This window comes from Panthera pardus, unplaced genomic scaffold, assembly GCF_024362965.1.
Source record: "Panthera pardus isolate Hobbes unplaced genomic scaffold, ASM2436296v1 HiC_scaffold_24, whole genome shotgun sequence".
Lineage (NCBI taxonomy): Eukaryota > Metazoa > Chordata > Mammalia > Carnivora > Felidae > Panthera > Panthera pardus.
The window spans coordinates 134,180,768-134,205,699 of NW_026526810.1; the positions used below are offsets into that span (position 1 = coordinate 134,180,768).

Genomic DNA, 24,932 nt, shown 5'->3' on the forward strand with positions numbered 1-24,932 from the left:
AGCGTGGGCAGCACGGGGTGGGGGGGGGGGGGCAGGCCACACCTGTACCAGGTGAGCAGCCTGGCAAGCTGTGGGACACTGGGGACCAGGACCCCAGCTCTGGGATCAAGGCCAGCAAACAGGCCAGTCCCGTGCTCCTCAGAGGCAGCTGTGACCTTGGACAGTGGGCACCAGATGCCCCACCTGTCGAACAAAGACAGCGAGTCCTACCTGTGGGGAGCAAAGGAGCGCAACCTTGAGGACCCACCCCTGCCGAGCCCACCTTCGGGGAGCCCGGTGCCCCTTCTCCTTTACCTGACAGTGTCCCAAATCCTCGGCTGTCCCCAGCCCAGGCGGCCACACTACCTCCCCACCCTTGTCCCCACATCTGAGAAATGGGGTGACACTCCTACCTGCCTCCCGGGGCTGCAGTGAGGCTGGGATGACACCTCCGGGCCCTGGGAGCTGTCTTATTGCTATTAAATGCAGTTTCCTGATCTGAGAATAAAAACATCCTACTTCTGACCTATGGGGGCTCGGGTGCTGCTCCTGGAGGCTGATCTGGCCCAGCTTGCTTTGACCTACGAGAACGAGCCCAGCGCTCCCAGGCCGGGAGGGTCACGGGGTCCAGCCATCCTGCTGGAGGCCTGGAAAGTGGGGCCGATGTCCCAGCTGGACTCCAGGCAGGGCAGGGGCGATGCCTACAAGGGGCCAAGCACGTGGGCCCCAGATCACCTCCACTACCTGCCGGGAGGCGCTTCCTGGACACGGTGCGGGGAGGAGGGGCCCAGCAGCCATCAAGGAGAAGGCAGAGCCCAGGGGCCTTGGCTCAAAGTGTATGTGGGGCGAGGCACCAGAAGGCCTCAGAGACCACAGTCAGGGAGCTGGGCCCCACCTTAGGAGCGGGGCTACTCTGGACCTTCCCATCGCGAGAAAACTCAAGCCTCACTCGAGGAAACCTCCAATACCTGACTTTTCAATTCCAGAGCTTCCCGGTTCCAGAGGAGATGCTCTGGGGACCACTGGCCACTCAGGACTAGAGGTGGAGGTCACTGGGCACCGTATGGAGCGGGGCAACTGAAGCCACGGGCTGGAGGTGTCTAGCCAAGGAGGCGCCATGAACAGGAAGACAGGTGCCCCCAGTGCACTGAGCAAGGTCATGGCAGCCTCAGCAGGGGCCATTCCAGCACAGCCAGGGGCAAGATGGCGGTCGGGTAAGGAGATGCGGGGGACAGGATGAGTGCGGGCATGGGGGGCATGGGGGACGGAGGGAAGTTTGGCTGGGGGGTAAGAGGAGGAGGAGGAAAGCACCTGCGGACAGCAGAATGAGAGGACGGAGATGCTGGGGCGGGGCTCACGGAGCAGGCAAGGGGGTGCTGGCCCTGTAGAAGCGGGGGCCTCTTCCAGGGCCTCAGGGAAGGACACAGCCCTGGGCTCCATGTTCTCTGGGCCCCAAGAGAGGGGGAGGCCCAAAGACGAGGCAGACAACCCCACACTCCTGGCACCTCCCACGAGGAGCCGCAGCCCTGGCTGGACATCCAAGCCTGGCCCAGCCTGACCAGGCCCTTCCCCACGGTGGGACCCCAGCTGATGGCGGCGGGGGTCGGGGGGCCCTGACGACTCAGGCCTCCAGCTCAGAGACCACAGTAGCTGGACCAGGCCCCGCATGCTTCGAGGGCTCTCTGCTCCACAGGCAGCCTGGAGCCCCGCCTGGACGGCCACCTGGAACCAGAGACAAACAGACGCATGCAAATGTCTTCTAGCAACAGCCCGGGGCGGGCACGGCCCCAGGCAGCTGGGCAAGCAGCCACCAACAACAGCCGTCGTTAGAAGTCCCACTGCCCAGCCCTGACGCAGAAAGGAGGGTCTGAGGTGTAGGCAGGCCGGGGAAGAGGGTGACGGTGCCGAGACTTGGCCTGGGGACCCCCACCGCCAGGCCCGCGGGATGCACGCAGGGGCCCGGGTGAGGGCTGGGACATCAGCGGGTACGCCACGCGGGGAATCTGACACACGGGGATCCGGCCTTCACCACCCTGCCCCGGAGGGGGCCATCCCGCCACCGCAGAGACGAGGAGGCAGGGGTCCCCCCACAAGGTGAAACAGCGTGCCTAATTTCCAGAGCACCGTCCCCTCCCTGCCAACCGGAGAGCCAGAAAGAGCGCTCTGAGGGGCCTCAGCCCCCCGGGGGGAGCCTCTTCCCAGGACCGGGCTACGTCGTCGCCAGGGCAAAGCACCCAGAGAAAACCCTGGATCCCAGCTCGGGAGACCGGCTCTACCCCACAGGGACCGGCTCTGTCCCTCTCTGGGCCAGCTTGTCACTGTCCACCTTGAAGGTGCTGGTTCTGGCCGTGCTGGGGCTGTGAGCGCGCGGAGGGGTTCCCCAGGGCACCCAGTGTGGGGAAGCCTGGCTCCAGCAGAACTGTACGTTTACATGCATCGCACGGATCTACACGCGTGACAGACGTGTTCGCAGGACCCAGACAGCGGAGCGGGAGGATGGGCCCGGGGGACCCAAAGCGCCCCCACACCAGCCCCCTGGAGCGGCGTCACCATGGAAACTTCTCCTGAGAAACGCTGCTGGGCCTTCAGCCTCCAGAGGTAGCCCGAGGAGGTCCCAAGGCCGCCCGGGCTCCCCCTCCCGCCCCCTGCTGGCCTCGGGCAGGGCCCCCAGGAGCACGCGAGGCTTCTTCCTGCCGACACTGTGCCCCTCCACGTGCCAGGCCTGGCACCATCTGGGACGACCTGTTCCTACCACCTCCCCGAGGAGCCCAAACCCCACCGCGTGACAGTCTCCACGGCCGTAGGGGAGGTCCTGGCCACTGCCTCTCATCGCCTAAGTGCTCCCAAGTCTAGAACATTCCACGGCACACAGCAACGCATGCTGTCCACCTGCTTCCCACCCCGGTGCCCAGAGCGCTTTCCCTCACGTCGCCGCCCGCGGTAACTTGACTACCCTCCCAGCAAAGGCGCCTAAAGCCCTCATAATCCCCTCCTTCCTAAACGGCTTCCTTGCGGCCCTGCCCTGGCTCAGTGGCCTTCCCTCAGTGACCCCCACCTCCTTTTCCCTTCCAGAGCCGGAGGCAAGTCTAACCCTGTCTGGTCAGCGCGGGAGGCACTGTGGGGACCCGGTTCGGCGCAGACAATGTGGAAAGTGACCCAAAGTGCCTTCAGGAGCCACCATACCCGCCTCCTCACCTGCATCTCACTAAACCTGCTTTTTGTCCATTGACAAATATTTGCTGAAGGTCTTTGGCAGCCAGGCCCCAGATCCTGGAGATGGGAGGGGTTCCCAGGCTGTGCAGGGGTGGGGCATTGCCCTTCCAGGGCACGTATATAGTGTGTCCCAAAAGAAGGACACACACACACACACACACACACACACACACACACACCCATGCATGACATCAGGGCAGAAATCCGAAAGATGGAGAGTCTGGATGTAAGAACCTGGGAGTGACTGCACCTGTTCGCAAGGCATCTTCCAGGTAATGAAAATACTCCAAAACTGGATTATGTAACTTCAGTAAAGTCATTGGCCTGTGCCTTTCAAATGAAGGAATTTACGACATGTAAATCGCACCTCATAAAAGCTGGTACAAATTAACGAGCAAGGAGTTAGGGAGGTGGAGGAGGCCGGGGCACATGCCTCGGTGTGGAGGCTGGAAATGAGAGCTGGCACCTGTTCGTGAGTTGTCTGTCAGGGACAGTGGCTCTCCTCGGGCCCCGGGGGCAGAGGAGGGTGGAAGACAGGCCCCGGCTGGTGCAGCCATGGGTCAGAGGTCTGCCTGCCTGACCCCTGACCGGCTGGGTAACTGCACGAGTGACTTAACACGTAGAGAGCGTCAATGTCAGGAAGGCAGAGACAGGATAGGCCAGGCCAGGGTACAAGCGGCCCCCAGGGGGTGGAGGAGGGCCAAGGACAACAGACGGGGGCTTAGAGGAGAGGTCCGTGCTGCAGGCACCAGCCACACTCCTCCCTTCCCACATGCGTGCTCAGCACCGCATGCTGGTAGCTTGACATTGGCCATGAGAGAAAGATGTCCAGAAATTGCCAAATGCCCGGCTTGCAAACCAGGGCTTTTTATCCCCTCCAGAGAACACCAGCACATGCGCGCACAGGAGACGGGAGTTCAGTACATAAAGAATAGGGGACAAGAATTCAAGCAGAGGGCACAGCATTTGCAAAAGCCATGAAGAGGGAGATGAGCAGATGGGGTGCGTCCCACCAAGTGGCTAGAGAGCAAAAAGCAAGGGGAAAGGGCAGGGGCCAGAGATGGGGATGCCCCAGGCGCCAGGGCAGAGGTGAGATTTTACGCTTTGGAGGATTTCGGTAGGGGAGGACGTAATTGGGTCAAAGAGGGTCCCCGAGTAACCTCTTAGGGATCACCTATCATCTGTGCTACCCAAATACCCAGCATGCCTCCTTCCCTCCCCACCCAACTTAAGGGTCACAGCACCCCTTGCTTTCCTTGGAGAGCCCCTTCTCTCTGCTCTTACGATGCGACGCGACACTGTGGGGCCCCTACCTACCACAGCCCCCTGCCCGCTGACCAGCCACCGGACCCGAGGCTCTCTCCGGCCAGAGATTACCTGGCTCCAGGCCAGGCAGCTACTCAGGGCAGGAGGGGAGGGGGGCAGCTCTCTTTCTTCTGTGGGATCTCAGAGCTGGGGGGACCCAACCCGGGTGCTGCCTGCGGCCCGCCTGGCAGAGGAGAAGGCCCATATGGTGACCGAGGCAGGGACGAGGGGCATGGAGAGAAGGGCCTTGCGGCCTGCCTGCCCCCCCACCCCTGCAGCGTCTCTGTGGTTGGGTGAGGAGAGGTCACAAACTCCCCCCGTCCCCAGCTTCAGCCAGCTCTGTTCTGGAATCACCACTTGCCACTGAGAAAGCCCCGGCAAGGGTTTCTTGCCTAAGCAAATAATCCAACAATTGCCAAGAGTCTTACTTCCTTGTTTCCTCTTTTGTTTTCCTTTGATTATTTGAATTTTTGTGTGTGTTTTGTTTTACCATGTGTGTGCCCTGTTTTCATAAGAAAAAAGAAATCACAAAGCTATTTGTTTTTAAAGACAAACCCAAAGCCAGCTTCTGATTCCCCCGCCACGCCTGGCTTGGCCTCCGGTCCGCGGTGGGTCACAGTCCTGCTGGCTCGGATCCCGCCCTCACAATACAGGGAGCCTCAGGCGTGGCCCCGGGAGACATGGCTCTTAGGGGGCTGCGTGGGACCCCCGTTTTCTTAGGATGCTGTGCCCTGAGGAGCGTGTCCCCATCTAGGCAGGAGCTGGAGACAGACTTTGGCCCTGCTCCAAGGGCACTGTGGTTAGCTCCGGGGCAAGGGCTTCCTGGGTTCTGACTCCCTCCCCGATTAGGATCTTTCTGAGCGTCCACTGCCCACCCCACCCCACCCCCACACCCCCGGGGCTTGGCATGAGCCGCAGCGGCCAGGTGGGGCCGGAACACATGGCCAAGCGGGACGTGACTGGAACACCAGTCTGGCCCCTGCAGCCTGCGATCTGTGTGGTCCTATGCAAGTGACCTGCCTTCTCTGAGCCCGGCTCTGCTGTCTCTTCTATAGAGAGAGACACCAGCAGCTTCACACGGAATTTCTCTCTGGCTAGGAATAGCACGGATGGCAGAGAGCAGAGATGCAAAGGCATTCCCTGTCCTTGGGGAGAACTCACCTGTCTGCCAGAGGAGCAAAGATCATCGCAGCTACCCATTACTGAGTGCTGGGCTAAGCACTTAACGCCACCTCATTTGATCTGCCCAGCAACTCTGGAAGGAATAACAACCCCTTTTAACCTCACCAAGGCTCAACTTGCTCCTCTGTTGGTTGACCTGCCCAGGGTTTACATGGCTAACGGGTGAGGGCTGAGGATGAAATCCACGGCCGAGCTCTAGAGCCCTGCAACCTTCCCCAGAGAGATAAGGACCTGATGGGTTGGAGCCTCGGAGGGAAATCCCAGAGGAATGCCGTCCCCAGTGGAGGCCAAAGTCCAGGAGGGCAGCCGGGCGGGGGCCGGGCATCCTGCGGGAAATGGAATGGAGCAAGGGCCCTCACTAAACTCCAGGGGCATTTTTCACAGAACTAGAACAAGCCATTCTAAAATGTCTACGGATTACATATACCGTGGAATACTACTTGGCAATGAGCAAGAATGAAATCCTGCCCTTTGCAGCAACGTGGATGGAACTGGGGGGTGTTATGCTGAGTGAAATAAGTCAGCCAGAGAAGACAGATGTCATATGTTTTCACTCAGATGTGGATCTTGAGACGCTTAACAGAAGACCATGGGGTGGGGGAGGGAAACAGAGAGAGGGAGGGAGGCAAACCATAAGAGACTCTTAAATACAGAGAACAAACGGAGGGTTGATGGGGGGGTGGGAGAGAGGGTGATGGGCACTGAGGAGGGCACCTGTTGGGATGAGCACTGGGTGTTGTGAGGAAGCAATGAATTATGGGCATCTACCACTGAGCCAAGAGCACGCTGTATACGCCGTATGTTAGCCAACTTGACAATAACTTATATTAATAAATAGATAAATAAAAATGAGAAAGCATACAGAAAAAAAAATTCCTATGGAAGAACAAAAGACCCTGAATAGCCAAAGCAATCTTGAGGAAAAAAAGAACAAAATTAGAAGTATCACGCTCCTGGGCGCCTGGGTGGCTCAGTCGGTTGAGCACCCGACTTCGGCTCAGGTCATGATCTCACGGTCCGTGGGTTCGAGCCCCACGTCAGGCTCTGTGCTGACAGCTCAGAGCCTGGAGCCTGCTTCAGAATCTGTGTCTCCCTCTCTCTCTGCCCCTCCCCAACTTGCGCGCGCGCTCACTCTCTCTCTCTCTCAAAAATAAATAAAAACATTAACAAATGAAGAAAAAAAAAAAGAAGTATCACGCTCCTGGATTTCAAACCATACTAACAAAGCTGTGGTAATCAAAACAGTATAAATTAGCATAAAAATAGACACACAGGATCAATGGAACAGAATAGAGAGCCCAGAAATAAACCCACACGCATATGGTCAATTAACTTACGACAAAGGGGGCAAGTATATGCAGTGGGGAAAAGAAGGTCTTTTCAGTTAATGGTGCCGGGGAAACCGGACAGCCACAGGCAAAAGAATGAAACCGGACCACTTTCTTACACGATGCAGAAAAATAAACTCAAAATGGATTACAGACTTGAATGCAAGACCAGCTGTCCAAAAGCTCCTAGAAAAAAATATACGCAGTAAGCTCCCTGACATCAGTCTTGGCAATGATTTTTTAGGATTTCACACCAGCAGTAAGTAAAGGCAACATAAGCAAAAATCAAACAGGTGGGATTGCATCAAACTAAAACGCTTCTGCACAGCGGGGGAAACCATCAACAACATAAAAAGGCATCCTATGGAATGGAAGAAGATGTTTACAAGTCACATATCCAATAAGGGGTTAATATCCAAAGTATGTAAAGAACTGATACAGCTCAATAGCAAACAAAAATTTGATTAAAAATGGGCAGAGCAGGGGCGCCTGGGTGGCTCAGTCGGTTAAGCGTCCGACTTCAGCTCAGGTCACGACCTCACGGTCCGTGAGTTCGAGCCCCGCGTTGGGCTCTGGGCTGATGGCTCAGAGCCTGGAGCCTGCTTCCGGTTCTGTGTCTCCCTCTCTCTCTGCCCCTCCCCCGTTCATGCTCTGTCTCTCTCTGTCTCAAAATAAATAAACGTTAAAAAAAAATTATGGGCAGAGCACTTGAATAGACATTTCTCCAAAGAAGACATCCAGATGGCCCACAGACACATGAAAAGATGCCCAACATCACTCATCGGCAGGGAAATAAATATGAAAACTACAATGAAATGCGTTGTGGGAATGGCTGAAATCAACAACACAAGAAACAACAGGTGTTGGCGACCATGTAGAGCAAAGGGGGCCCTCGCGCACTGTCGGTGGAGACACGAGCTGGAGCAGCCACCGTGGGAAACAGCACAGAGAGTCCTCAAAATATTAAAACTAGAAATACCATATGACCCAGTAAATCCACACCTCAGTATTCATCCAGAGAAAATGAAAACACTAATTCGAAAAGATATATGCGCTCCCCTGTTCATCACAGCATTATTTACAATCGCCGAGACATGGAAAGCAGCTCTTTCTGCCCATGGATCCTATCCCAGTGCTTTAATAAAACCACGTGTTTGCACTGAAAAAAAAAAAAGAAAATATATGGAAACAACATGTCCGTCAACAGATGAATGGATGAATAGAATGTGTTATATATATAATCCAAAACTACTCAGCCACATAAAAGAATGAAACTTTGGGGTGCCTGGGTGGCTCAGTCAGTTAAGGCTGACTTCGGCTCAGGTCATGATCTCACGGTTCGTGAGTTTGAGCCCCAGGTCAGGCTCTGTGCTAACAGTGCAGAGCCTGCTTGGGATTCTCTCTCTCCCTCTCTCCCTGCTCCTCCCCCACTCAAGCGCTGTCTCTCTCTCTCTCCCCCCTCTCTCTCAAAAATAAATAAACATTAAAAAAAAAACAAATAAAACAGATTGTGTCTCCCTCTCTCTCTCTCCCCCTTCCAGGCTTGTGCACCAGCTCGCTCTTTCTCTCTCTCAAAAATAAATAAACATTAAAAAAAAAAAAAGAATGGAATTTTGCGACACGTTTGCAACGAATGAATGGCTCCAGAGGGTATTAGGCTAAGTGAAATAAATCAGTTAGACAAAGACAAATACCACGTGATTCCACTTATAGGTGGAATCTAAAAGACAAAGCAAAACAAGACCCAGATTCATACATACAGATTGGTGGTTGCCAGAGGGGGAGGGACATGGGGGAATGGCTGAAGGGAATTAAGAAGTGCAAACTTCCAGTTATACAGTAAATAAGTGATGGGGATGTAATGTACACCACGGAAACTGTAGTGGACAAAATTGTAGCAATTTTGCGTGGTGACGAATGGTAACTAGGTTTACTGAGGTGGTGATTCCACACTGCATACAAAGGTTCAATCACTATGTTGCACACCTGAAACTTACTAACATAATATTGTACTTCAATAAAAATAAAGAACCAAAGAGCAAGGAGGGGCGGAGCAGGAAGGAAGGACATCTAGGCAGGGCAGGATCACACGCCTGGGATTGAGGGAAAATGGCACCTTCCAAGTTCATGGGTTCAAAACCAGACAGCATCTGGAGGAAATGGTACAGAGGAATCCACAGCACCCAGTGCAAACTGGGAATAAGCAAAGCTTCCCGGGGAGTCAGCCCGAGACCTGATGCTGTCCCCGCACTGGCCCAAATCACCTCCTCTCTTCAAGTCTTCCAGCCTTCCTGGCCACCTTGTCCAGGAAGCTTCCTCTAATGGTTCCAGGGCCGGTGGCTTCTCTCTCTCTCTCTCTCTCATGTCCTGGAGTGCTGGGTACCACACTGGGCACCTTTTAACATCCAAGGGCTCCTTTTAACATCACACCCTCTACGCCAGGCAAGATGGCTGTGCCCATTTTGCAGATTCAGAAAGTGAGTCTGCAGCCCAGAGTGTCTGGACCCCTCCAGGCAGCTCTGTGGGCCAGGATATGTCTCCCAGCCTTCTCCACCTGGGGTCAGGCGCTCTTATAAGGGCAAGGCAGGGGACAGCCAGGGAAAGGGAAGGAAATGGAGCCCTGCCTCAGCCCTGTGGTGGGAACAGCCAAGACACATGCCCTCTAGGGAGACACAGGACCAGATAGTCACCAAGACCCCTCTGAGCGCCCCCAAGCAGTTCACAGGTGTTGGAGAGGATTCTGCCACACGTAAGACCACAACAGTGCTGGGTTATTGTTCGCCTCACAGCAGAAAACCACGAAAGTCACAAACCCACCCAGGGGTCTCGAGCCCATGAACCCCCAGACACAACAGAGTACAGCCATGCACTAACCACTCAGCAACACCCGGTGTCTGAGAGCTTTAAACATAGTAAGATGGATATTTCCATAGTCTTGGAGCGGGGCAGTAAGACACCAAAGGGAAAACTCTAAAGAAAAAAAAAAAAAAAAAAAAAAGCCAATCCATTTGAACGCATTAAAAAAAAAAAAAAAAAAGCTGCTGTGATAGCAAAAGACAAATTGTGAAGGAGAAAAATATTCGCAACATGTAGGACAAAGAGTTAAAAGCCTCCTATACAAAGAACTCCAACAATCAACAAGCAGACGACCATCCCAAGAGAAAAAAGAAGAAATTAAAATGTCCAATTAAACGTTGGAAACAATCATCCAAAAACTGCAAATTAAACACAGTGAACTAGTATGTGTCACGTGGTCGGTCTGATTAAAAGGTTTGCCAACCCCAGCTGCAGGCGAGGGCGTGGGAAACCGGGACCTGGACATTTCTTGGGAGGGAGGGGAGCAAGTCCACCCTGCTGGACTCCGGCCTGGTGCCGTGGAGGTGACTTGGTGGCATGCAGTGAAAGCTGTTGTGCAGGTGCGGGCCCTTTAACCTGCAATCCCCAGGGAAGGGCTGAGCACCCCAGGTCTAGAAGGAGTCGCCGGCTGGAATGACGGCGACTACGCTGGTAAAAATGACTTCGCAGGACCCTAAATGACAGCGAAGGGCGGCCACCGTGCATTAAGCTATAAAATACAGGACAGAACAGGCAAATGGGGTTCTTCGGTATAAGCTGTTTAAAAAAAAAAAAAAAAAGTGTCTCTCTCGTTGCACATTTGCTTCCTTCGAGGCGCTCAGTCGGCCCTAAACTCCCTGAGCTCAGCGGCCTCTGCGGACCCAGGAGGTCTGCCTTCGCGGGCAGGACGGCGCATCCCGCACACGGAGGGTCCCCGGGGGCGGACCCCTGCCCCACCACGTCGCCGCGCCCCAAGTTCACGCCCGGCGAGTGGCTTGTGTCCCACAACCGGGACGCAACAGTCGAGACGCGCTTCCCAGGCACGCGGATCCGGGCTCGGATCCTCGGATCCTGGACCCCAGGACGCAGGCAGACACGCAGGGGAGTTTCAGACCCGGGCAGGGGGACTGTCGGGGACCCGGGGCAGGGACCCTTGGAGGAGGAGGAGAGGTGGCGCTCCCACCCTCCCCGAAGCAGGGGCGGAGGAGTGCGCGCCGGGCACCCGGGCCGGCGCAGGAGCAACCCCGGGGCTCCGCTGGCCCGCGCCGTCTGACCGCCACGCGGGGCTGTCCCCACCCCGCGGCAGGGGCCGAGCTGCGCTCACCGAGCATCTCTTTGCGCCGCTGCGTGTGCGGCTGGTCGGTGTAGACCCACTCGAAATCCGTGCGACCCGCGCAGTTGCCCATGGTGGGGCCCGGAGCGCAGCACGGAGCGCGGCGCGCCGCTCCACTCGCTTCCACCTGTCTGCCCGCCGGCGCCGCGGCGCGGGGACCTGAAGGCCGCTCGAGGCGGGGCGGGGCCGGGGGCGGGGCCGGGGCGCCTCGGGAGGCGCGAGGGGGCGGGCACCGCGGGGCTGGGGCGCCGCCCCGAGCCGAGCCCGGGTTACCTCGGCTCGAAATGGGACTATCCGCGCGCCACCCGCGGGAGTCCCGGCCGCCAGGCTGTGCGGGGACCTTCCGATGCGCTCGCTTCCCCCCCCCCCAACCCCCACCCCCGCCTAGCTCGCCCCGGACGGGTCGTCCGGTTTCATGCAGGCCCCGCCCCGCGGAGCGCCAGCTCTCCCCGTGGCCCAGACGCACTGGCGCTCCCGCCGCCCCTGCCCCCACCGACGAGCCTGTGACAGCGCCCCCTCCCGGTGGGGTCGGGGGTCAGGAGACGAGAGCTTAAATGGAAGGGACAGTGCGAGTCAAAGGAAGGTGGTCGGGAAAGACACAGCGATTCTCCCTCGCCTACCGATTCCCTACTCAGCCCTTTCACGCAGTAATGCAGTGGGCAGACGATGTGTATGTGACAACCTCTTTCGGGTGAGTCAGCCCCACCCCTGCCTTCAGGAAAATCGAGGGACACAGGGACACAGGCACGGAAGAGGCCTATTATGACTCAGGGTGATACATGCCATGACACAGGTAGGGGTAGCTAGCCAGGGTCCAGAAGAGGGGTCTTTTGCATTGGGCCTTAGAGGATGAGTAGGAGTCAACAGCCAGAAAAGGGGAAGGGCACTGGTGGTGGCAGGAACAGCAGGTGCAAAGGCCCAGGGACCCGGAAGAACCCGGACATTGTTAAAACAGAGGGTCCAGTGTTTGGTGGCTCTTGTGGGGACACAGGGCTCTTCCTTTTCACCTTTTCAGGGATTCTGCTCTCTTCTTCCTCTCGCTCCCTCGGAACTTTGGAGGGAGTGCCCGTTGACCTGAGGACCAGGGCCTGGCCTGGCCTGGGAGCTGCCGGGGTAGCAGACTGGCCTGGCAGCTGAAGGTGCCACAAGGCGGGGAGGTGCTAATGGTGGGATTCCCTCCAGCCTCCTGGAAGTCCACGGCCCAGGCTTGTGGTACAGTTGGCAGACCTCCCTCAGCCCAGGGCCAAAGGCAGTCCTGGCATGAGCTGGAAAGGAAAGCAATGGTGCAGGGTCCAGGTGTGCGAAAGTGAGCCGGCACAGAGGTTGGGTTCCCCGTCCAGCAGGAAGACCATCGGAGCTGCCCTCGCGCACCCACCGGGGGCACCCGCCCCAGTTTGCACGCCCTCAAAGGCAGAACTCACGGCTCCCCACGGCAACCTGTTCTTTTTTCAGCCAGAGGGACCCTCCCACCAGCTGGCCCTTTACCGATGAGTAAACCGAGGCTCAGAGCTGAAGAGGGCCTTGCCTAAGTACACAAAAAGAAGCAGCAAAGCAGGGACAGGCCCCTGATCTTTGACAACATCAGAGAGTTAGCCCCCGTGTCGCGCTCAGGGAGATCTGAGTCCCGGCTCTGCCCTGTGGGACACCGTGAGGCCTGCCGGCTGCCTCCACCCTGCGGCACGGATCAGAAAACTCCATTCATACATCTGCCCCAGGACTCAACCTGTGCAGACGAAACTAGCCCAGTGTCCCCACTTGACAGATGAGCAGACTTAAGCCAAGGTGGAGACAAGTCAAAGGGCACCTGGACAGAGACTTGAGAGCATGACTCCCAATCTGATGCCCTGACCAAGTGATTCCCAAGTCCCCGAGGCCAGCCTGACCCACAGAAACTGCCTTCAAGATGGTGAAGTAACCTCCCCGTCATGCCCCTGGTCCTAGCGATGAAAGAGAGTACATATTCGTCTGTAAGGGGGTGTCCTGGGTGGGATCCCGGACCAGAAGAGGGGCATTAGGTAAAAACTTAGAGAATCTGAATAAACTATGGGCTTCAGTTAATAATAATGGATCAGGGGGCACCTGGGTGGCCCGGTCGGGTAAGCATCAGACTCCTGATTTTAGCTCAGGTCATGATCTCATGGTTCATGAACTCAAGCCCCACATTGGGCTCTGCACTGACGGTGTGGAGTCTGCTTGGGATTCTCTCTCTCTCTCTCTCTCTCTCTCTCTCTCTCTCTCTCTCTGCCCCTCCCCCACTTGATCTCTCTTTCAAAATAAATAAACTTCAAAAAAATAGTAATGTATCTGTAGTGATTCTTGAATTATAACAAACACATCATACTCCTATAAGATCTTAAAATAAAGGATATCAGGTGTGGAAGCTATGTGAATTCTTGACAGTATGCTCCCATTATTTCAATAAATCATAAAGTTTATTTTAAAATGAAGTTTATTCTTCAAAAATCCTTATGATGTATGGTCTATGTAGCCACTCTCCTGTGACTTCTCCATAACCTTCCCCGCCCCCATTGCCCTGGGAGGGGCAGCAGCCGGGGTGGGGGGCTCACCGACTCTCAGGAGGGACCCCGACCGGAGGCCCGGGTGTCTCCCACTGCCTGTGAGGAGCTGAGGGTAACTACCCCCCTCCGAAGTCTTAGCTGTAGTGTTTGCCATCCCAACACAAAGCCCGATTCTGCCGTGCACCTTTGCAGAGAACAGGCCAGAATGCATTCCGCAGGGCGGCCCTTCCCACCCCTGCCCAAAGCCAGGAGGCTAACAGCCCGTGAGTCACAGTCTGTTGACAAGGACTTCCCTCCCTTCGTGAAGGAAGGGCAACCATCCCCAAGAAAGGGAAGAACTCCCCACCTGGGAAAACAGAGCTGTTGGAAAAGCAGAACCAGACTGAGAAACGACAATACTTTTTGCAGGAGGCACAAAAGGCTACTGCCATTTCACCCATGAAGTAAATAAATAAATAAACCAGAGATGGACATATATAGATCGCTGGTTTACAAGAAAAGAATCTTGAGGGTGCTTGGGTGGCCCTGTGGGTTGGGTGTCTGACTCTTTTTTTAAAAAGAATTGTTTTTTCAACGTTTATTTATTTTTGAGACAGAGAGAGACAGAGAATGAACGGGGGAGGGTCAGAGAGAGGGAGACACAGAATCTGAAACGGGCTCCAGGCTCCGAGCTGTCAGCACAGAGCCCAACGTGGGGCTTGAACTCACGGACCGCGAGATCATGACCTGAGCTGAAGTCGGCCGCTTAACCGACTGAGCCACCCAGGTGCCCCGGGTGTCTGACTCTTGATTTGGGCTCAGGTCATGATGTTACAGTTGTAAGATCAGGTCATGATCTCATGGCTGTAGGATCGAGCCCTGCATGGAGCTCTGCGCTTGGGATTCTCTTTCTCCCTCTCTGTCACTCCCCAGCTCCCACGAGCTCTCTCTCTCTCTCTCTCAGAATAAATAAATAAACTTAAAAAAAAAGTTTTAATAAAATAAAAAAACTAAAAGAAAACCCTCCATTGAAATAGAAGTACATGAAAGAAAACAGACATGAAGACAGGTACAGAATCCAAAAATCTGTCTCAAGAGATTTCTAGAATAGAGCAAATGGGGGAGGTGTGACACTTGTGCCTCCATAGTCTTATTTTCCTCGTAGAAGTCATCTGTCACTGGAATTATAATTTAATTATGTGTGAGGATGACTATCCCTCTCTGACATAAAGCTTTATAGCATGTACTTACTTACCTGATTATTGTCTGTCTCCTCCCATAGAGTGTCTGTTCTCTTGGGTTCACCCCTGGTAACCCTAATGCCTAGAATATGGATGCCCTTAATAACAATTTACTAAATGAAACTCAACACCCAAAACACAAATGATCCAGTGAAGCAATGGGCAAAAGACATGAATAGACACTTTTCCAAAGAAGACATTCAGATGGCTAACAGACCCATGAAAAAATGCTCAGCGTCACTCATCATCAGGGAAATACAAAGCAAAACCACAATGAGATACCACCTCACACCTGTCAGAATGGCCAACACGAACAACTCAAGGCAACAACAGATGTTGGCGAGGATGCGGAGAAAAAGGATCTCTTGCATTGTTGGTGGGAACGCAAGCTGGTGCGGCCACTCTGGAAAACAGGATGGAGGTTCCTCAAAAAGCTAAAAATAGAACCACCGGACGACCTATGTGGAATTTGAGAAACACTACAGTTGAACATAGGGGAAGGGAAGCAAAAATAAGATAAAAACAGAGAGGGAGGCAAACCCTAAGAGACTCTTAAATACAGAGAACAGACTGAGGGCTGCTGGAGGGGGGGGGGGTTGGGGGGATGGGCTAAATGAGTGACGGGCCTTGAGGAGGACACGTGTTGGGATGAGCACTGGGGGTTGCATGCAAGTGATGAATCATTAATTTCTATTCCTGAAAAAAATAGTAAATAATGCAAAAAAATACACACACACAAGCGAACTAGCCCACTACTTGGTTCTGAAGCTAAAAATAGTAAAATGATAAAATGTATTTAGAATTAAAAAATAATTTACTAAGTGAAAGGATGGATGAATCACGTCAAACAAGAAATAAATGGGGTTTCCTAAGATCAGAAGTAAGACGCGAGTCTCACGACCTGAGCCGAAGTCGGACACTCAACCGACTGAGCCACCCAGGCGCCCCATCTGCCGTAATATCTCTTAAAGCACCACACGCACCTGCCTCTGATCCAGGAATTTCACTGCTGGGCACAGAGCCCAAAGAAACAAAAATATATATCCACCAAAGGCACGTGTAGGAATATTCATAACAGCTTTATTGGTAAAAGCCCAATCCTGGAGAGAATCCCAACCTCCAAGCACAGCGAATGGATAGACAGACTTCCCACGGTCATCCACACGCTGGAATAAAACAGGAAATGCTATGCACGCACCAACACGGTGTATCATCCGTGCATTTTGATTTTCTGTATTTCTTTTCTTTCTTTTTTTTTTTTTTTTTTTGGTAATCTCTACATCCAAGGTTGGGGCTCGAACTCCCGACCCCAAGATCAAGAGTTGCATGCTCTTCTGACCGAGGCAGCCAGACCCTCCTGATTTTCTGTATTTCTGGTGCTGACATCTGCAGACCCTGAAGAGACTGCCCCTCCCGGGGACTAACCCGTTCCTGGCGATGGTAAACGCCTGGCCTGAGAGCCTTCCCCGGGCAAACTAACCCATCCAGAGCTCATGCGGGCCACCTCCTCCTCCTCCACACGTCCAAGGACGATTGGAATAAAATGATTCAGGCTGACCAGTCCTAAACCTGTTTACCCTGCCTCACCACACCTTCCCGTGGAAACCACATTCAAGGCTCCTGGCCTCTCTGCCCCAGCCTCCGGGGTGGCCCTGTGACCTAAGGTGTGCGCCCTCCTCCCTGGAACTGTACATAACAATGGCAGTTGTCTCCCGATCCGTGGGCCTAATAAAATTGGTGTGGTAAACAAGCAGCACAGCAAGCGGGAGGTTTGGCCTCAGTGGGGACTGATATGCCACCAGGACGCCTGGGGCTATTGACCCACTGCACCAGGTGTGAGCTGCAGCCTGGGCCTGGGTGAAGCCTGCAGGTGCCCTCCTCCCCCCCCCACCCCCCCCCACCCCCACCGCTGGCGCATTTGCCTGGGGTGGCCCCGGACTCCCACCCGGACCTCCTTAGGCTCTGGTCTGAGCTGTGAGCTGCCTAGATGGCAGGGTTCCCGGGCACCCCTTTTCTTGGGGGACTAGCTGAGTGTATGGCCAGGCCAGAGTGCACAGCACGGACACCCTGCTCCCTGCCTTTCGGCCTGCCCAGCGGAGCACGTGGGTAACACCCGTGCGCAGAGCCACCCGTGAATTCAAACCACACACAGAGCCGAGGCAAGGGCAACCCGCTCGGGGACCACAGCACCCCACAGGTCCTGTGGGAAAGGCCGCGATTGTGCTGTTTGCCTGCGACAGTCCCCGTTCCTCCCCTGACTTAGTGGGGGTAGGAGGGATCACACCCATGGAGAATCTGGAGGGAGGGAGGAGGGGGGGGAAGAGGACAGGCAGGAGGAGGGGGAGAGAAAGGGGGACGAGGGAAGAGGGGGAGAAGAAGGAACCAGGCCACTGGGCCCCTGTCCCCAATACCCAACATTACTAAAATTACTAACTCCACCCAATCTCTCCACCCAGGAGAGATTTTGCCCTTAGAGATTTGGCTGACAGGTTCCACTCGGCTCCCATTTCAGTGTGCCCTCAGCCCGTCTGCCTTCACCCGTGAAGTGACACACACCTTTTCCAGGCTACCCGGGGCGTCCACAGCCTTGGCTTCCCCCACCATCCTCGCAGACAAGACCTGGCCGGCACCCGCCTTCCTCCAGGAGCACAGGCATCAGACATTACATGGCTGGCATCTTCCTCTAGCGAGAGTCATCCGACACACCCCTTAAGGTCGTACAAATCCACATCTGTTAGTCCTTTTGGCAACACGTTCCTCATTTAGAAATTCTACCTAAATCTGGGGCACCTGGGTGGCTCAGTCGGTTGCACTGCAGACTTCGGCTCAGGGCATGATCTCACGGTCCGTGAGTTGGGGCCCCGCGTTGGGCTCACTGCCTTCGGTGCAGAGCCTGTTTGGAATCCTCTGTCCCCCTCTCTCTCTGACCCTCCCCCACTCTCCCTCTCTCTCTCTCTCTCTCTCTCTCTCTCTCAAAGATCAATTCTACGTGGGGCACCTGGGTGGCTCAGTCAGTTAAGCGTATGGCTTCAGTTCAGGTCATGACCTTGCGGTTCATGAGTTTGAGCCCCGCATTGGGCTCTGTGCTGACGGCTCAGAGCCTGGAGCCTGCTTTGGATTCTGTGTCTCCCTCCCTCCCCTGCTCTGTCTCTGTCTCTCTCAAAAATAAATAAACATGAAAAAAAAAACTTTTTTTAACCTTTATTTATTTTTGAGACAGAGAGAGACGGAGCATGAACGGGGGAGGGTCAGAGAGAGGGAGACACAGAATCTGAAACAGGCTCCAGGCTCTGAGCTGTCAGCACTGAGCCTGACGCGGGGCTCGAACTCACGGACCGCGAGATCGTGACCTGAGCTGAAGTTGGACGCTTAACCGACTGAGCCACCCAGGCGCCCCGAAAAAAAAATTTTTAATAAAAATAAATTCTACCTAAATCTGAGGCTACTACTTAGAATCAGCCCAGCTTCAGTGGGACCCCGCTGATGAAAGGCTCTAAGATCTGTCCCAAGTGAGTCAACAGGCACTCCCGCCATGCCTCGGTGACACCTTCACCCCTTCACTGCAGAGGTCTCACCCATCTCCTCTCCTGCCCCTGGGCTCTCTGGACCACCCAGGATGGCCATTAGGGCTTCTGATGCCCCAAATGCCCCAAGGGCTTCTGATGCGACAAATGCTCCTCTTTGCCTCTGGCTAAACACTGTTAAAAACAAACTTGCTGGCTACATACTGGGCTTTCCCGCTAATAGAGGTGCTCACAGACGCTGAGCCTAGGACCCTCCATGCAGCTACCTCTTTGCTTGAGTCATGGAAGCGGCACCCCACGAGCTCAGCACGGCTGATGAGGCCTCCCTCAACAGGAAGGAGCCAAACCCGGGCCCTCTGGCATATTCCACCGGGCCTTCCCTGTCCTCAGTCCCTGGCCAAACGCCATGTGCTCCTCCCAGGGGGGAGGCCACCCCTCCCCCGGCCCCTTGGCTACCCAGGAGCCTCCCATTAACTGAATGAACACCAATGAGAGTGTGAATTGCACCGCCCACCATCATAAAAATGGCAGCGCTCATTGGAACATGGCTGCTTTTCATCTCTTAGGGTGTCCCAGACAAAGGACAGGACCCAATGTCAACATACTTGGCCAGACTTCCGGCAGTCATCTCTGCACTGGTGCCCTGGCCAACAGCTGGTCCTGCTGCACGTTGATTACACACTGTTGGGCCACTGACTGACGGTGAAGAACTCTGGGAATCTCTTGCTTCACAGATACCCAAAATGTAAACCCAAATCCCCCCCCATATCCTAAAGCCACAGAACAAGTTCTGGCCAGCCCACTCCCACCCCCTCTGGAGTTACAGACAGGTAGCAACCAGGTACCCATTTCACTTCTCAACGTACACAGTGCTGGACTCTTGGAAGAGGCCCTCAGTAGAACTTTCCTGTCCATGACGGGCGCCAGAGAAGTTACCTGAGAGACGTAATGGTTTCCTCAAATGTTTTCTTTTCAAATTCCAATCCAGCAAATCGACCCCTACCAAGGCCTCTGTCTTGCCCCAGGCCTTAAACTCTCTTAATTCAAGGTCCTCGGCCAATTCAAAACTCAATGTTGAGTTTAAAAAATCTTCTACTCACCTTTTCCTACATTTAAAGGGGGATTCGTCTCCCCTGGATGGACGTAAAGACTCATTATATATTATATATGGGCCTGTAATAACGGCTCCCCCTATCTTTATAAATTTCCAATCTTGCCCCCATCCCAGAAGGACTGGGGGCCAGAGCGAGGACACCTATTCTCCTGGACCCATTAACCCCAGACTGTCCCATGGGCCAGGCAGCTGCTCATCTGATAGGGGGCCCATCCGAGCCTGATTCATACACTCACACACACACATGGAATAAACACAACACCTGTCAAGTGCAACCACACCCTTTCTGTGGATTATTGGTGTCAATACTCTCTGTCTGGGCGCTTTCATTGGTTTGCGATCAAAGGCCCAAACCCTCCCAGTGACCCATTGCTTCAACCAAGTATCGAGTTTGCTTAATCCAAGCCCCACAAAGACCTCACCACTCTACCACCAACAAAACCAACAACTGAAGCAAAGGGCCCGTAGTCATCGGCCAGATCGGAGGGCCTTCGGTCAGACTCGCACTGGAGCCCCGGCTCAGCCTTGTCATGACACCCCAGAGCCACAAGAACAGCACCCCCATCTCCCCGCGTGGGGACCTGCTTGGAAAGCACAGCCCAGGCCCACATTTCAGACGACATCTCCGTGGTCCAGAAGCTGGAGATCACTGGGACAACTTCACGCAGATGCTTGAACCTCTGCCCGCGGACCACCCCCGCTAAGGCACCAAGTGGACACGGACCCTGCCTGCTTATCTTCCTTTGAGATTAGGAATTCTACTGTGTTTCTGAGCTTGCTGTCTGCTTAGCCAGGAAGCTACACACCTATGTGTACATGTGCCAACACTCCCACGCCTAAAGGGAAATCTGGCCAAGGTTACTACTGTCCCTGCCGGTCCACCGATTAGTGGAGACATTGCTTTCCCCAGGGGGCACCTGCCTCACACCAATTAAACCCTGACCCCCCTGGGGAGAGGACTCCTCCTTCCCCCATCTTTGTCCCTTTTCCTACTACCCGCTCCAGCTTTTCACCAAGACCTCTGGCCCTGTGGTTCGCCCCATGACCGTGACCGCCCTTCTTCCCGATCACACGTGTCCCCCACACAACTTCCCACAGACTTTCCGAAACCAGCCGTTCAAGCCCCCAACAGCACAACTGCTGAACCTGCCACCTTGACCCTCGAAACACACACCAAGGTGGTATTCTTGAAAGAGAACAAAATGAACACACACACACACACACACACACACACACACACGCAGGAAAACCTTGGGCTGGGAGTAACTTGTCCTGTAGGGTTCCGCAAGACGAGCAAACATTGCTAACAAATTTTAACTTGATAAACGTGCCAGGTCTTGCGATGCAACTGGAACGTGATGCCGAAGCCTCAGAGGGCCAATCGCACTAATCATTTATTTTCCGTAATTCTGATGTTACGATATCTTGTTGGTCTTGAAGAGCCTGCCCTTCTCAGGGCTAGCCAGTTCTTAGAGACAGTAAATGACTAGCCTCTAAGTGTGACTTTCACGTACAAAGGTATCTATTCAGAGCCCACGCACCACAATAGGAAGGAATAACAAAGTTGGAGGACTCATAGGACTAGATTTCTTTTTTTTTAATGTTTACTTATTTAATTTTGAGAGAGAGAGAGAGAGAGAGTGGGCACAGGCCCACACACCCAAGCAGGGGAGAGGCAGAGAGAGAATTCCAAGCAGGCCACGCTGTCAGCCCAGGGCCCGGCGTAGGGCTTGATCCCACAAACTGAGATCAGGACCCGAGCCAAAACCAAGAGTTGGACACTTAACCAACTGGGCTACCCAGGCACCCCTCATAACTATGATTTCTAGACTTAACTACAAGACAATGTGCCCTGGTGAAAGAACAGACACATAGATCAATGGAACATAATAGAAAGTCAAGAAATACACCCACACAAATTTAGTCAACTGATCTTGGAATGTGAGAGGTAAGTAAGATGATTTCTTACCAGAAATACCAAATAAAAGCTGTGCTGCGTAGTTAACGGTAGGTTTACAACCTGTTGGGAATATGTACCCAACACCCCACCGCCACAGTGGAGTCCCAAACCCTTAGACACTTCACTTCCTGATTCCTCTGCCCCTCTCCATTTCATGAGCTTATTTTTTGAAGGCTTTGCAATGAGCATGCGCCAAAGACCTGAAGTCCCTGCGTCACCTCAAGGAATGTACATTGGTTCCAATCAGACTACTTTTTGCCTTACATGGGCATAGGCGACCTCAGGGCAAAGCTGTAACCTCTGTAGTGTTCAGCCAATAAGGGACCAGGGGAGGGACTTACCTCTTCAGTGCTCAGCCAGTGAGGAACCAGGGGAGGGGCTTACCTCTGTAGTGCTCAGCCAATGAGGAATCAGGGGAGGGGCTTCTTGCTAGGAGATAAATTGTCTGCTGTTACTGCCTGGAGTGAGCCTGTCCATCAGACACCTGCTTTTGCAAGAACGTTGATTAAAGCCTCGCTTCACTGTGTCCAAGTCTCCACGTCCCTCCTTTGATCGGGTCTGTGGGCTCATTTCTCGCATTGGACAACAGAGCAAGAGCAATTCAGTGGAAAAAGGATAGTCTCCTCAGAAAATGGCGCTGCAACCATTGGACGTCCGTATGCAAAAGAATAAATGAACTGAGACACAGACCTCACACAGAAATGGACTCAAAATGGGGGCACTCAGTCATTAAAGCGTGTGACTCTCAATCTTGGGGTTGTGAGTTCAAGCCCCACGTTGGGGGTAGAGATTACTTAAAAATAAAATCTTAAAAAAATATATACTCAAAATTGATCACAGACCTAAATGTAAAATACAAAATGTCAAAACTTCTTGAGGAAAACCTAAATGACTTTGGGTTTGGTGATGAGTTTTTTTTTTTAAGTTTACTTATTTATTTTTGAGAGACAGTGAGAGTGGGGAAGAGGCAGAGAGAGAGAAAAGGAGAGAGAGAATCCCAAGCAGGCTCTGCACTGTCAGCACAGAGCCCAACAGGAGGCTCAAGCTCACGAACTGTGAGATCATGACCTGAGCCGAAACCAAGAGTTGGATGCTTAATTGACTGAGCCACTCAGGTGCCCCTTGGTGATGAGTTTTTAAACACAACACCAACAGTACAATGCATGAAAGAGAAAAAAAATATGGTTTAAACTTTATTAAAATGTGTAACTTTTTAAAAATTTTTTTAATGTTTATTTATTTTTAAGAGACAAAGCATGAGTGGGGGGAGGGGCAGAGATAAAGGGAAACACAGAATCTGAAGCAGGTTCCAGGCTCTGAGCTGTCAGCACAGAGTCCGGTGTTGGCTGGAACTCATGAACCATGAGATCATGACCTGAGCTGAAGTCAGACACTCAACCGACTGAGCCACCCAGGTGCACCTAAAATGTATAACTTTTGTTCTGTAAAAGAAGGAGGAGACAAGCCACAGACTGGGAGAAAATACCTGCGAAACACAAATCTGAATCTAAAAGTCAACAGTAGAAGACAAAGAACCCAATTAACAAGTGGGCAAAAGATCTAAACAGACACCTAGCCACAGGAGACATAGACGACAGATGAGTGTATGAAAAGACACTTCAACGTCATTTGTCATCGGGGAAATGCAAATTAGAGCAATAAACGAGATACCTTTACACCTACCAGAATGGATGATATCCGGGACACTGACAATACCAGATACTGACGAGGACTTGGAGTGACAGGGACGCTCATTCATCGCTGGGGATTACACAATGGTGCGGCCACTTTGGAAGACAGTCTGGCAGGATCTCACAAAAGTAAACCACACAATCCAGCAGCTGTGTTCCTTGGTATTTGTTTACCTAAATGATGTGAAAACTTAGGCCCACACAAAACCTGTGCGTGCGTGTTTATAGCAACTTTATTTGTAGTTACCTAAAGCCTGAAGCAACCGAGGTGCCCTTCAATAGGTGAATGGATACGCAAACTGTGATCCATCTAGACAAGGGAATATCAATCTGAGATAAAAGGAAATGAGCTGGGGGTGCCTGTCTGGCTCGGTGGGTGGAGCGTGCGACTCTCGATCTTGGGGTCATGAGTTTGAGCCCCACGTCAGGTGCAGAGATTATAAAAGAATAAATAAGTAAACCTTAAAAAAAAAAAAAAAGGAAATGAGCTAACACGTCACTAAAAGACACAGAAAAATCTTACATGCATATTGCTAAATGAAAGAAGCCAGTCTGTAAACACTAAGTACTCTATGATTCCAATTATATAACATACTAGAAAAGGTAAAGCTATAGAGACTATACAAACAGAACAGTAGTTTGCCAGGGGTGCTGGGGGGTGGTGAGGGTTGAACAGGTGCAACACAAGGGAATTTTTAAGGAGGGGAAATTATGGTGAAGGAGACAGCAACGGTGGGTAGAAGACATTAGCATTTATTAAAACTCAAAGACCGTGGTATCACAGAATGAATCTTCATGGACACACAGTTTTTTTTAATGTTTCTTTATTTTTTTTTTATTTTTTTAAAATTTTTTTAACATTTATTTATTTTTGAGACAGAGAAAGACAGAGCATGAACAGGGGAGGAGCAGAGAGAGAGGGAGACACAGAATCTGAAACAGGCTCCAGGCTCTGAGCTGTCAGCACAGAGCCCGACACGGGGCTCGAACTCACGGACCGTGAGATCATGACCTGAGCCGAAGTCGGACGCTTAACCGACCAAGCCACCCAGGCACCCCTAATGTTTCTTTATTTTTGAGAGAGAGAGAGAGAGAGAGAGAGAGAGAGAGAGAGAGAGACACAAAGTGTGAGTGGGGGAGGAGCAGAGAGAGGGAGACACAGAATCTGAAGCAGGTTCCAGGCTCTGAGCTGTCAGCACAGAGCCCGACCCGGGGCTCGGACCCACGAACCACGAGATCAGGACCTGAGCTGAAATCAAGAGTCAGAGGCTCAAGGACTAAGCCACCCAGGCACCCCTGTATGTTACACTTGAATTAAAAAGTGAACACAATATAACAATAACTGAAAAGCTGGGCATCACCATCTAGAAACACTGTATAGACATTTCTGGGCGCCCAAGAAGAGAAAAACCCCAAAGGCTTCCAAGAAGAAACAGAAAAGACATTACTTGCAAAAGAACAAGGCTCAGCTTGGCCACTGACCTCACCAGCCACACTGTGGGCAGGAAGGCAGTGGAGCAGGGCCCCTGCCCCACTCGTGCCTCTCCCACTGCAGCCTGGTCCACGCATGCGCATGTGCACACACGGCTGAACGCCCATCCCCACGCTTCCCTGTGTCCCCAAATTTCTTACCCCGCTCACCTGCCTCGTCTCCAATTTCTCATGCCCAGGCAGCAGGCACTACCTCTGTACTCCTGGCACATCGCCCCTCGGTCATCAGCAGGGGTCA

General features: G+C 53.3%; 1 protein-coding gene across 1 annotated transcript in view; it reads right to left on the minus strand.

Moving 5' to 3' along the window:
- DEGS2 (delta 4-desaturase, sphingolipid 2) overlaps window positions 1-24,932 on the minus strand; it is a 69,533-nt gene that overhangs the window by 7,875 nt on the left and 36,726 nt on the right.